An 11,078-nucleotide genomic window follows, 5' to 3' on the forward strand; every position below is an offset into this window, starting at 1 on the left:
CAGAACAATCAGCAGTAAAACTCCACAAATCCACCGAATGATCAACAGAGAGCCAGATGAAGAGCTTCCAGGCCTGGATGTGACTGCAGGGATCAATGAGATTTGAAAACAAATAAACAAATAAATTGACCTGAATTATAATACAATAGTAATAATGAGCAGATGACTTACACTGAACAGCCATCCAGCTTTGTGCTGATTCTCTTCCATTGTACTGACACTTGTAGAAACCTTCATCTGATTCTGACACTGCAGAGATCTTCATCTCTCCTCGTCTCTCATTTTCAACGAGTTTGTTGTTTTTGTAGAAAAACACATCAGAGGAAATATTTCCAGTCTTCATGACACAGAGGAGAGTTACAGACTCTCCCACAGGTACAGGATACACAGGGCTCACCAGGATAACGCCATCAGCTGGAAAACAAAGTTCAGTTCATTCATTAGAAGGTGAGATGATGAGGATGGAAAATACACACTAATAAGTTGGTGTTTTTCATCCATCTGTCCATCTTCTGTAGCGCTCCATCATACTGAATGTTCCAGGCTGCTGGAGTTGAATCTCAGCAGACTCTGGGTGAGGGCAGAGGACACGCTGGACAGTTCAACACTTCATCACAGGACAGAAAATCAGGCACATTCACATCACACCAGCTTTGATTTTCATTCACCTTTTTTGTTTTTTTAAATTACTTTTTAAATTTTTAAATCAATAAAAGTGAAAAAAGCCTCAAAACTCCCAATGAGAAGTGAAAAAGACAACTCACAGTGTGTGGAGATATTGACTGCATTGCTGAACTCTGTTCCAGACTCACACCAGTACACAGCTTTTCTTGGAGCCTCATTCTTAATATATGTTGATCCATTGATTGTAGCTGGAGGAAGAAAGCTCAACAGCGAGTCGTCAGTCAGAAACTGGATCAGCCTCCACTGGGAAGAGCTTCCTTCACATGTCAGTGAGAGAGATTCAGAGGTGAAGTGTTGGACTCTGTCAGGATTCACTGTGAGAGACGCTGATGGATGAACACCTGGACAAAACATCAAGGCTCAGTGAAGGATGGCATTTCTATTGTGGCTGCTGGAAGACAACAGTTCAAGTGTTCCAGAAAGACAAACTGACCTGAAGACCAGACAAATGTGGGACGACTGTATTGTGTGTAAATCAGCGGATCCCCTCGTCCAGCTGAACATGCATATCCTGCTGTGTGTGTCTGTCCATGAACTGTGAAGGAATTTTTTGCTGTCCCTCTGCTGGTACCAGGTAGAGGCTCATAGGTGTAGGAATCCTGAGAGTTTGGAACAGCTTTGAACCAGTAGAAGCTCCACCCTGCTGACGGAGGCTCAGTGTGACAGATCAGAGTGACTGAAGCTCCAGGAATCAACCATGATGGAGACACAGAGAGCTTTGGTCCTGAAGGAGAGAGGTTATTTCATGAAATCCAAATGTAATACGCTTTCGCCTGGATAACATGAGTCATCTATACCTTGACTGAGTTTTAAAAAACCCAAAACAAAGCAAAGAAAAGAAAAAAAAAACTTCAACATATTTGCTAACTAAGTGTGAACTCAAGATTTCTGTTTCTTCACCGGTTCATCCACACACACACACACACACACACACACACACACACACACACACACACACACACACACACACACACACACACACACACACACACACACACGTTTGTACTTATATCGTGAGGACAATCATTGACATCATGCATTTCCGAGCCCCTTACCCAAACCTAACCATCAAAAATAAATGCCTAACCCTAACCTATGCCCTAAACCGAACCTAAACCCAATTGTCACCCTCAATCAAAAACCAAGTCTTAACCCTCAAAAAGCCAAAAAAGGCCTTTTGAAAAGTGAGGACTGGCAAAAATGTCCTCACTTTGCAAAAATGTCCTCACTCTGTTGGTGAAATACGAATTTTGGTCCTTACTTTTGGGTATGTACAAGAACACACACACACACAGACACACACACACACACCCACACACACACACACACAAATCTGATGAGACATACTGCTTAATACTGTCAGTGTGACGGTGTTGCTCCAATCTGTTGACTGTGCTCCTCTCAGCTTGTTTCCTTTACATCTGTATTCTCCCTGGTGCTGTGAAGAAAGAGCCTCCATCCTGTATTGGCTGACATTTGGTGGTTTGAGTAAACTGCTGCTTTCCCACTCATACTCCCATCCTGTGTTTCCTCCATCGATGGCACATCTGAGAGCGATGGTCTCTCCTTGGTAGAGCTGTGGTCTGTCGTGTTGCAGAGTCAGGGTTGCCTTGTTTGGGACTGTCCATGTTAGAAAGCACAAAACAGGATGAAAACTCAGGACAGGTGGATCAGACAACAGCGAAAAGAATCTTATGTCATGTTACGACGTTTGAATCTGCACTTCAGAAAATCCTCCTCACTTATTTTAGTGACACTGATGGGATCACTGTACTCTGTGTAGTAAAGTGGATCTCCTCTTCCTCCTCTTCCTCCTCTTCCTCCTCTGCACCAGTAACGTCCCTCCTGTGAGACTTCAGACTGATTCCGATACACACCAGTATCATTTGTGTTCAGGGGTGAGGTTTTGGAGTCTCTGTACCAGAAGTATTTCCATCCAGCTGATGGATTCACTGAGCAGGTCAGCGTCACTCTGCTGCCTTCAGACATGTTGAATTTATTGGTTCCCAGTTGAGCTTTTGGTTGAGCTGTTGAGAACAGTCACAGAATAAACATGTCAACAGTATAAAGTCTGGTGGAGATGTGACTGAGCCAGTGTTTCAGACTGACTGTAGTGCTGATAATAGTGTCAGTAAACATGTCCTGAACTAAAAGATGAATTACAGTCAGTTGTAAACAAAAAAATAAAAATAAAATAAAATTAATGTGAGATATGTGCAGTTTGGATTATATCAGGTCATGTGAAATGAAAAATCACTTGATTCAACAGTTCACAAATTTGAATACACTATATATTCCTCTTTGTGAGATTTGAGATTCTAAAATAAGAGCTTTGGGAAATAGATTAATTCTTAAAAATAGTTATAATATCATTTCTCTTTCAAATATTCCAAATTTTCATCAAAAAAAATCCAATAATAAGATAATAATTAAGCCTGAGATCAAACTTTCAAAACTGCTGCAGTACTTTCTCATAAAAAAGAATGTTTAAGTGGCCTTGTTTTATCCTGTCTGGTCTGGTGAATCCTGAACAAACCCTGCTACCACATTGGACATAAAATATTCAAAATACAAAGATTCTAATGCTCACAACACCCAAAGTTTGAGACAGTAAACACTAGAAGGGTCCCGTCGGCTCGTGACCGTCAGAACACACAGAAGAGGCTACCTGGTTGATCCTGCCAGTAGCAAATGCTTGTCTCAAAGATTAAGCCATGCAAGTCTAAGTACACACGGCCGGTACAGTGTGTGAGACAGGTTAGTTTCACCCTACTGTGATGTGTTGTTCAATCTGTTTGGATGTAATTTTGCCAAGTAAAAAAATCTGCGAAAACTGCCAATTCATGTCAAACCTCACATCCATGTTTAAACAGTATGAAAAAGGAACATTCTAAATCATCAAAATAGGGCCCAATTGGTCTTCGGGTAGTTCTGCCCCCCCCCCCCCCCCCCCCCCCCCCCCCCCCAGGACTGAGCTGGCAGTCATGCGTCATAATATCAGTTACATTATGTTGGAATTTGTTATCTCATTGTTTGAATATCAATCTAACAAACACAAGCAAAACCAACAAACATCACTTACGTAACACTGACACTGTGCAGGCTTCACTGAATGTGGTTGAAGAATAAGAGTCATCTCTGCGCCTCGCCGTACATCCATACTCTCCATTGAGGGACTCAGAAGCAGTGAATTGTAACAACTTTTCATGCCCTGTAAGAAATTCTGAGTTTCTCCTCCAGTAATACCTCCAGTCAGTCTTCTCTCCTCCCTGGACCTCACATGTCAGAGTGATCTTCTCACCCTGGAATATCTGAGACCAGCTGGGTTGTCGTGTTATGACAAGCTTGTTGGTGACTGTTTCCACCAGATATGAGGAAACAAAGACAAACAGACACATTAGTTTTATCAGGATTTTTATGATGATAAAGAAAATAAAAATATTTGAAACAAAAAGATTGAACTCACAAGTTATCAGAATGATGACTTCATCACTCATGTCAGAGAGATAACCTGATGTTTCTCTCACTCCTCTGCACCGGTAAATTCCTCCTTTAGATACCTGGATGACTCCATTGTCCCCAACATTTGTTTCAACTATTTTCTCCCAGCTGGTTGATGGTGTTCTTCTGTATAACTCATATTTCCATCCATCAGAGTCTCTCACAGAGCAGGAAAGACTCACTGAGCCTCCGACTGAGATGGTTGTGGTGCCTGATGTCAGTGTAGCCCTGGGTTTCTCTGTGGATGGAAAAAACAACACACACCTTTAATGAATTCTTTGAGAACTTTGTGTTTCTTCATTTTTATGTTGATTTAATCAGTTGATGATGGATTTATTCAACAGAGACATCCATGGCGCAACAAAGTTTTTTTCTCTTCACTTTCTGATTCATGATTTTTGTCTATCTTCACTTGACATTTTGTGATGCTGAAAATTTTTAGATCTTGATGTTTGGACATTGCTGATTTCATCTGCCAGGGGTCAGTACTGGATTACAAACATTTACAATTAGTTTCATTTGCAGATGACAGGAGTATTTTTTCTTCAGGAGGATTTACAGAATCTCTTTTTAATTATCTTTATTTTCAGGACCTATTGAGAACAGTCACTGCAGAAATGTTTTATTCAAATGGTCTATTTGATTTAACTTGACTCAAACATAGCAAACCTCACACACAATTGTCATGAAACAGAAAATCTTAAAAGTATTATCCCTTTAAAGAGAGTTGGTCTTCAGTTGTCCATCCATCCATCCATTTTCTACTGTTTATCCGGGGCCGGGTCGCAGAGGCAGCAGTCTAGGCAAAGATGCCCAGACTTCCCTGTCCCTGGACACTTCTTCCAGCTCTTCTGGGAGGATCTCAAGGTGTTCCAAGGCCAGCCGAGAGATATAGTCTCTCCAGCATATCCTAGGTCTTCGCCGGGATCTCCTCCCCCAGGACATGCCCGGAAAACCTCCCCAGTGAAGTGTCCATTAGGCATCCTAAAGAGGTGCCTGAGCCACCTCAGCTGGCCCCTCTCGATGTGGAGGAGTAGCGGCTCTACTCCGAGCTCCTCCCTGGTGACTGAGCACCTCACCCTATCCCTAAAGGAGCGCCCAGCCACCCTACGGAAGAATCTCATTTCAGCCGCTTGTATTTGGGAGGTCCCGGACCAAGGCCCCGCAGCACCCAAGTCCGATCCAAAGTGCCTCTCCGCTAGGGAGAGGAGCTCCGCAACGTTCCCATGCGAGCTAATGGTGGCTAAGTTAGCGAAAACTCGGTTTCTGATTTTGAGCGGAAGGTGAATTCGGGGCGCCGGGGAAACCTCGCGCTGGAGGTGAATTCTAGAGGCTGGAGAAATCGCCCATGCCCCTGGTACTCCGAGGTGAATTCGGGGTGCTGGGGAAACCTCACGTCCACACTTATGTGGATTCTGAGCACCGACCCCGGCCTCCTGGAGCTCCGCTCCACCAGGCTCCCCACTCAAACCTGCGTACCCACACTTAAGCACACCTCCCAGGGCTGAATGTCTCCAGCCCAGGCCCCCGGAATGCCGTGCCCCTGGTCCTCAACTGCCTGGCTTTGGTGGGGGGGGGGGGGGGGCCTCTGTGAAACCCTTTCGTATGCTCAGTGGTCCTCCGGTTCCACAACGGATACTTGTTACGACTTTAGTTTTCGTTCCTTGGATGACTCCAACCATAACCTTGTGCTCACCTGAACCGACTGTTTTTCTTCCTTGGATGGCATGATATTACCAGCATGCCTGGAGCGTCCCCCTGACAGGCACGCTCCAGGCTAGGGGTGTGCGATATGACTATATAAGATCATTAAGGATTATAACGTCGGGACGATCTCATAAATCAGGAAGATCGTTAAACCGTCCATAGGGCACGTTCTCCTCGTTGTTTTTTCACCTGTATATAATATTTTTTGGAGTGATGATGTTACCTGAAAGCTTCAGATAATATCAACTAAACATTCCCTCTCGTGCAGTTATCCACATACATAACAGATACATGCGGTGCAACATTAACAATGATTTAAAAAAAAAAAAAAAAAACAAAACGCAGCCACAACCAGTGCTGCGTTCTGGACGTAAAGGCAGCGAACAACGAGCGGAGCGCTGTGGCGCTTTTCTGACTGGAGCTACTGCTGGGTGGAGGCTGTGTCAGGCAGAGCTGGTTTACAGCAGCAGTACGGGCTCTACAAGAGATCAGCCACCATAGAAACACCCCGAAAAGCTGGAGAGAGAGAGACGCTGAAGCTATCACCGATGCTAATGCTAGCTAGCGAGCTACCGCTAGCAGTTCACAAGCTAGCATGAGGGATTTTATATACAACAAATCACAGAAATGTGACAAGACACTTAGTGAACATACCATCAAGCTAACAGCTGAAATGGCAGTTTTGTCTGATAACTAGTGGAATGTCTTTGATTTAATGGGATTATGAGGGGCTGTATTTCAATGGAGACAGAGCCCTCTAGTGGTCACATAGTGCAACTATTACAACTATATCCCATTAAAACGGTGCTAAAAAGCTATTTGATATGTTTAGTTTTTTGTGTTACAAAAGTAACTTTATTGTTCATTATCTTTTACCTCATTTATAAAAGGAGATAAAAGCTTAGATCTCTGAACAAAAAATTATTCTCAAGCAGCTGTATTATTCACTCAGGTTATAGATATTAAAGTTAAATTGTTTTTGTTCTAAATTGTTGTCCTTTAAGAGGTAACCAGCTAAGTTTGCATTTTTATTCACCTTTTTAGTGTGTTTGGTCTTTGTGTTACAAAAATGCATTCTGTTGCTGTTCATTACTTTTTATGTTTGTGTTTATTGCACATTTTGATTAGAAAAAAACCTGTACTATTTAAATTAAAGCCACTTTCTTTAGCCTTCTTTAGTCTTTTTTTTTCTTTTAGGGATTTACATATATTTTATACGTTTTATATGTTTAACATTGGGGAAAAAAGTGGTCAAACTTGCAAATTAGTCTAGAAAAATCAATATAAAAAAGAATCGTGATAAAATCGTGATCGTGACATTAATTTTAAAAAATCGTGATATGACATTTTTGCCATATCGCCCACCCCTACTCCAGGCCCATCCCGGCAGGTCTCCAAGTCCCCGCAGCCGGCGCGGGGGGCAGATCCGCCGGGCATCCAAGCTCCGGAGCGTCCCTCTGACAGGCATGCTCCAGGCCCATCCCGGGGGGTCTTCAGCTTGTTACGACTTTAGCTTTCCTTCCTTGGATGTAACCTGCAATAACTTGCGCCCACCTGAACCAACTGTTTTTCTTCCTTGGATGGCATGCCCGGGGGTCCCGGACCAAGGCCCCGCCGCACCCGAGTCTGAGCCAGAGTCTCTCTCTGCTGGGGAGATGAGCTCCGAAACGCTCCCTTGGGAGCTAATTGTGGGTACATTAGCGAAAACTGGACGTCTGATTTTGGGCGGACGATGAATTCTTCGCGCCGGTGACACCTCGCATCCAAGTGAATTGGGCTTGCTGCCTCCCTGCTTCCTGTCTCCAGGAGCCACCCAGCGGGTCTCCGCAGGCCCCCGTGGCCTGACCAGAGAGCGCACCACCGCCAGGCAGCAGGGCTCGCACAGTTGGCCTCCGCCGAGGAGCGGAGTTCCACCGGGTCCCGTTGAGGAGAGACCTCCATGAGTCACCCAGCAGTTCTCCGCAGGCCCCCACGGCCTGACCGGAGAGCACACCACCGCCAGGGGGCTGAGCTCCGCTATCTCCAGCTGAGGAGAGACCTCCATGAGTCACCCAGCGGTTCTCCGCAGGCCCCTGTGGCCTGAACGGAGAGCACATCACCGCCGGGAAGCTGAGCTCCACCATCTCCTGCTGAGGAGAGACCTCCATGAGTCACCCAGCGGTTCACTGCAGGCCCCCGCGGCCTGACCAGAGAGCACACCACTGCCGGGGAGCTGAGCTCCACCATCTCCCGCTGAGGAGAGACCTCCAGGAGCCATGCGGTGGGTCCCCATGGGAACCACCGCCACCGCCCGCCCGGAGTACCCCTCTGCCGGCCTCAGCAGCTCCGGAGGCTCCTTGGAGGAGGTTAGACTCATTTACCAACTCGGCCCCAGCTCAGCCCAATCCAACAGCCGGCCCCAAACACTTAGAGTATTGGGGGCCTGGAACCACAGTGCGGCGGGCCCCGGCCGAGGCCCCCAGTGGCTGGACCCTCCGGGGGTGAGGGCACCAATCCACCGGCTGGCTCCAAACATCTAGAGTGTTGGGGGCCTGGAACCACAGTGCGGCGGGCCCCGGCCGAGGCCCCCAGTGGCTGGACCCTCCGGGGGTGAGGGCACCAATCCACCGGCTGGCTCCAAACATCTAGAGTGTTGGGGGCCTGGAACCACAGTGCGGCGGGCCCCGGCCGAGGCCCCCGCTGGCTGGACCCTCCGGGGGTGATGGCACCAATCCACCGGCCGGCCCCAAACACTTAGGATGTCGTGGGCCTGGAACCATAGTGCGGCGGGTCCCAGCCGAGGCCCCCAGCGGCTGGCCCCTCCAGGTGTGAGGGCACCAATCCACCGGCCGGTGGGGGTGAGGACACCAGCCACCAGCCTGCCCCAAACACTTAGCATGATGGAGCCTGGAACCACAGTGCTGTGGCGGTCGGCCGCGACCGAGGCCCCCCAGCGGATGGCCCCTCCGGGGGCTGCGGGTCATGCTCCGCTGGGTGCCTCCAACACTCATGAGTGATGGAGACTGGGGCCACGCTGCTGTGGCGGAGTCACCCGCGACGTCCCTCGGGCTAGTCTCTTTGTCCGAGGATCGGGTCGCCTGGCACATTACCCAATCCACATTGCACCTGGCCCCTACGGTTCCCTCGGCAGATGGTGGATCCACCGGAGGGTTGGCCCAATTCGCCCCTTCGGGCTGAGCCCGGCCGGGCAGCATGGACAAAGACCCAGCCACCAGGCGCTCGCTTGTGAGTTCCAACCCCAGGCCTGGCTCCAGGGTGGGCGCTCGGCTGCGCCATACCAAATTCTTCATAGGGGCTGTTGACATGCCCTTAGTCTGGCCCATCACCCAGGACCTGTTTACCATGGGAGACCCTACCAGGGGGATAAAGCCCCGGACAACATAGCTCCTGGGATCACGCGGGCACTCAAACTCCCCTACCACTTCAAAGCTCGTGTCTGGAGTTTCCGTTTGTTTCCAATGTATGTATCATTTTTTAACAGAGTTTAAATCTGTTAGTCTGGTTCAATACTATAATATAATATTAGCATAAAGCAATATAAAAATGTATTTTTGAGCTCCGCCTTCGTCTCATAGACTCCCATGTTATCCAAAAAAGCGCCGGTCAGCTTCGGACAATAGATTTCGAGCTTTGTCATCCTGTCAATCAACGTGTGTGCCCAGGCAGAGAGACTTTACGCTTACCTCGGATATATCCATTGTCTGCTAAACATACACCGTAAACAGCTAAACATGTAGGATGCTGCAGACTCAGAGGCGCTCATTTTGACCCCACAGGTAATGCACGAGCACAATTAAAGGGGCATGGCTTGGTAGCTCACGAAAGCAAAGGGAGGGCGGAACCTTGAGACGCTGGATTATAAAACCTCTCTTTCTTTCAAAACTCGGGACAAGAGCTTTAAGGTAGAAGGTCAGAGGGGAGGGTCTTCACTTAGCTCTACCAAAAAACAATTCACTAGCTTCAGTATTAACAGAACTCCTGACAACCCGCAGTTACATTGTGTTGTATCTTGTTCGCTCATTGTTTTTTTTACAATTCTATAGCAGACATTTTTGTCCAAAGCGACATACAACACTGGGGGCATTTCAGGATTCAGTGGCTTGCCCAAGGACACTTCAACATGCAGAAAGGGGGAGACAGGAATCGAACTCACAACCTCCCCACTGATCCACAGCATTGTCTGAATATCAATCTAGCAAACGCAAGAAAAACCAACAAGCATCACTTACCTAACACTGACACTGTGAAGGCTTCACTCCATGCGGTTGAAGAATTAAAGTCATATCTGCTTGTGGCCATACATTCATACTCTCCACTGAGGGACTCAGAAGCAGTGAATTGTAAGTTTTTATTCTCTGGAAGTAATTGTGAATTTCTCCACCAGTAATACCACCAGTCAGTCTTCTCTCCTCCCTGGACCTCACATGTCAGAGTGATCTTCTCACCCTGGAATATCTGAGGCCAGCTGGGTTGTCGTGTTATGACAGGCTTGTTGGTAACTATTTCCACCAGATATGAGGAAACAAAGACAAACACATTAGTTTCATCAGCATTTCTGTGATGATGAAGAAAACAAATATATTTATGACACCAGCAGCACTTCAGTAGTAGAGCCACCTCCATCATATTGGACCCGCTCCACCCCCCCCCCCCCCCCACCCACCCACCCCCTACACACACACAGACACACACACACACACACACACACACACACCACCACCACATCTTCTCTCTGACGCCATCAGAGAGGGGATGCAGCAGGATGAGGTGAAAAACTATCAGGAAGCTGAACAGCTTCTCTCCCAGCCAACATGCATCCAGTCAAAAAACATCGAATCGTGCAGGAGTAGCTGATACAACAATTACATTTTTAAAGATTCTTCTTTTTTAGTTGTGCATATAAAAACAAACACAATGAAACAAATACAAATAACTTAGATAAAAGGCAACCGTAACAAAGGGAGGAGAGTGTGAATGAATCACCTGCAGCACAGCCTCTGCAGAGCAGGACACAAAACACTGAAATAAAGATGAAACATGAAGACATTAGAGTTTCAGTGACTTTGACTGGTTGGTGTGTAACATTAACTTGAATCCCAATAATGAGAAAAGTGAAACTCAGCTCTTCTCACTGAAACCCGACTGCTGGTCTGTGTGAAGTGAAGAGAAGTGTGTGAAATACTCAC

At 46.9% G+C, this 11,078-nt stretch overlaps 1 long non-coding RNA gene across 1 annotated transcript; it reads right to left on the minus strand.

The window, feature by feature from the left end:
* Window positions 1-301: 301 nt before the first annotated feature.
* On the minus strand, window positions 302-1,402 carry LOC115386063 (uncharacterized). The gene is made up of 3 exons (XR_003931262.1): window positions 1,118-1,402; window positions 765-1,025; window positions 302-414 (listed from the first exon to the last, which is right to left on the minus strand). It is a non-coding gene; the product is annotated as an uncharacterized LOC115386063 (long non-coding RNA).
* Window positions 1,403-11,078: the final 9,676 nt, after the last annotated feature.

Source organism: Salarias fasciatus, chromosome 3, assembly GCF_902148845.1.
Source record: "Salarias fasciatus chromosome 3, fSalaFa1.1, whole genome shotgun sequence".
Taxonomy (NCBI): Eukaryota; Metazoa; Chordata; class Actinopteri; order Blenniiformes; family Blenniidae; genus Salarias; species Salarias fasciatus.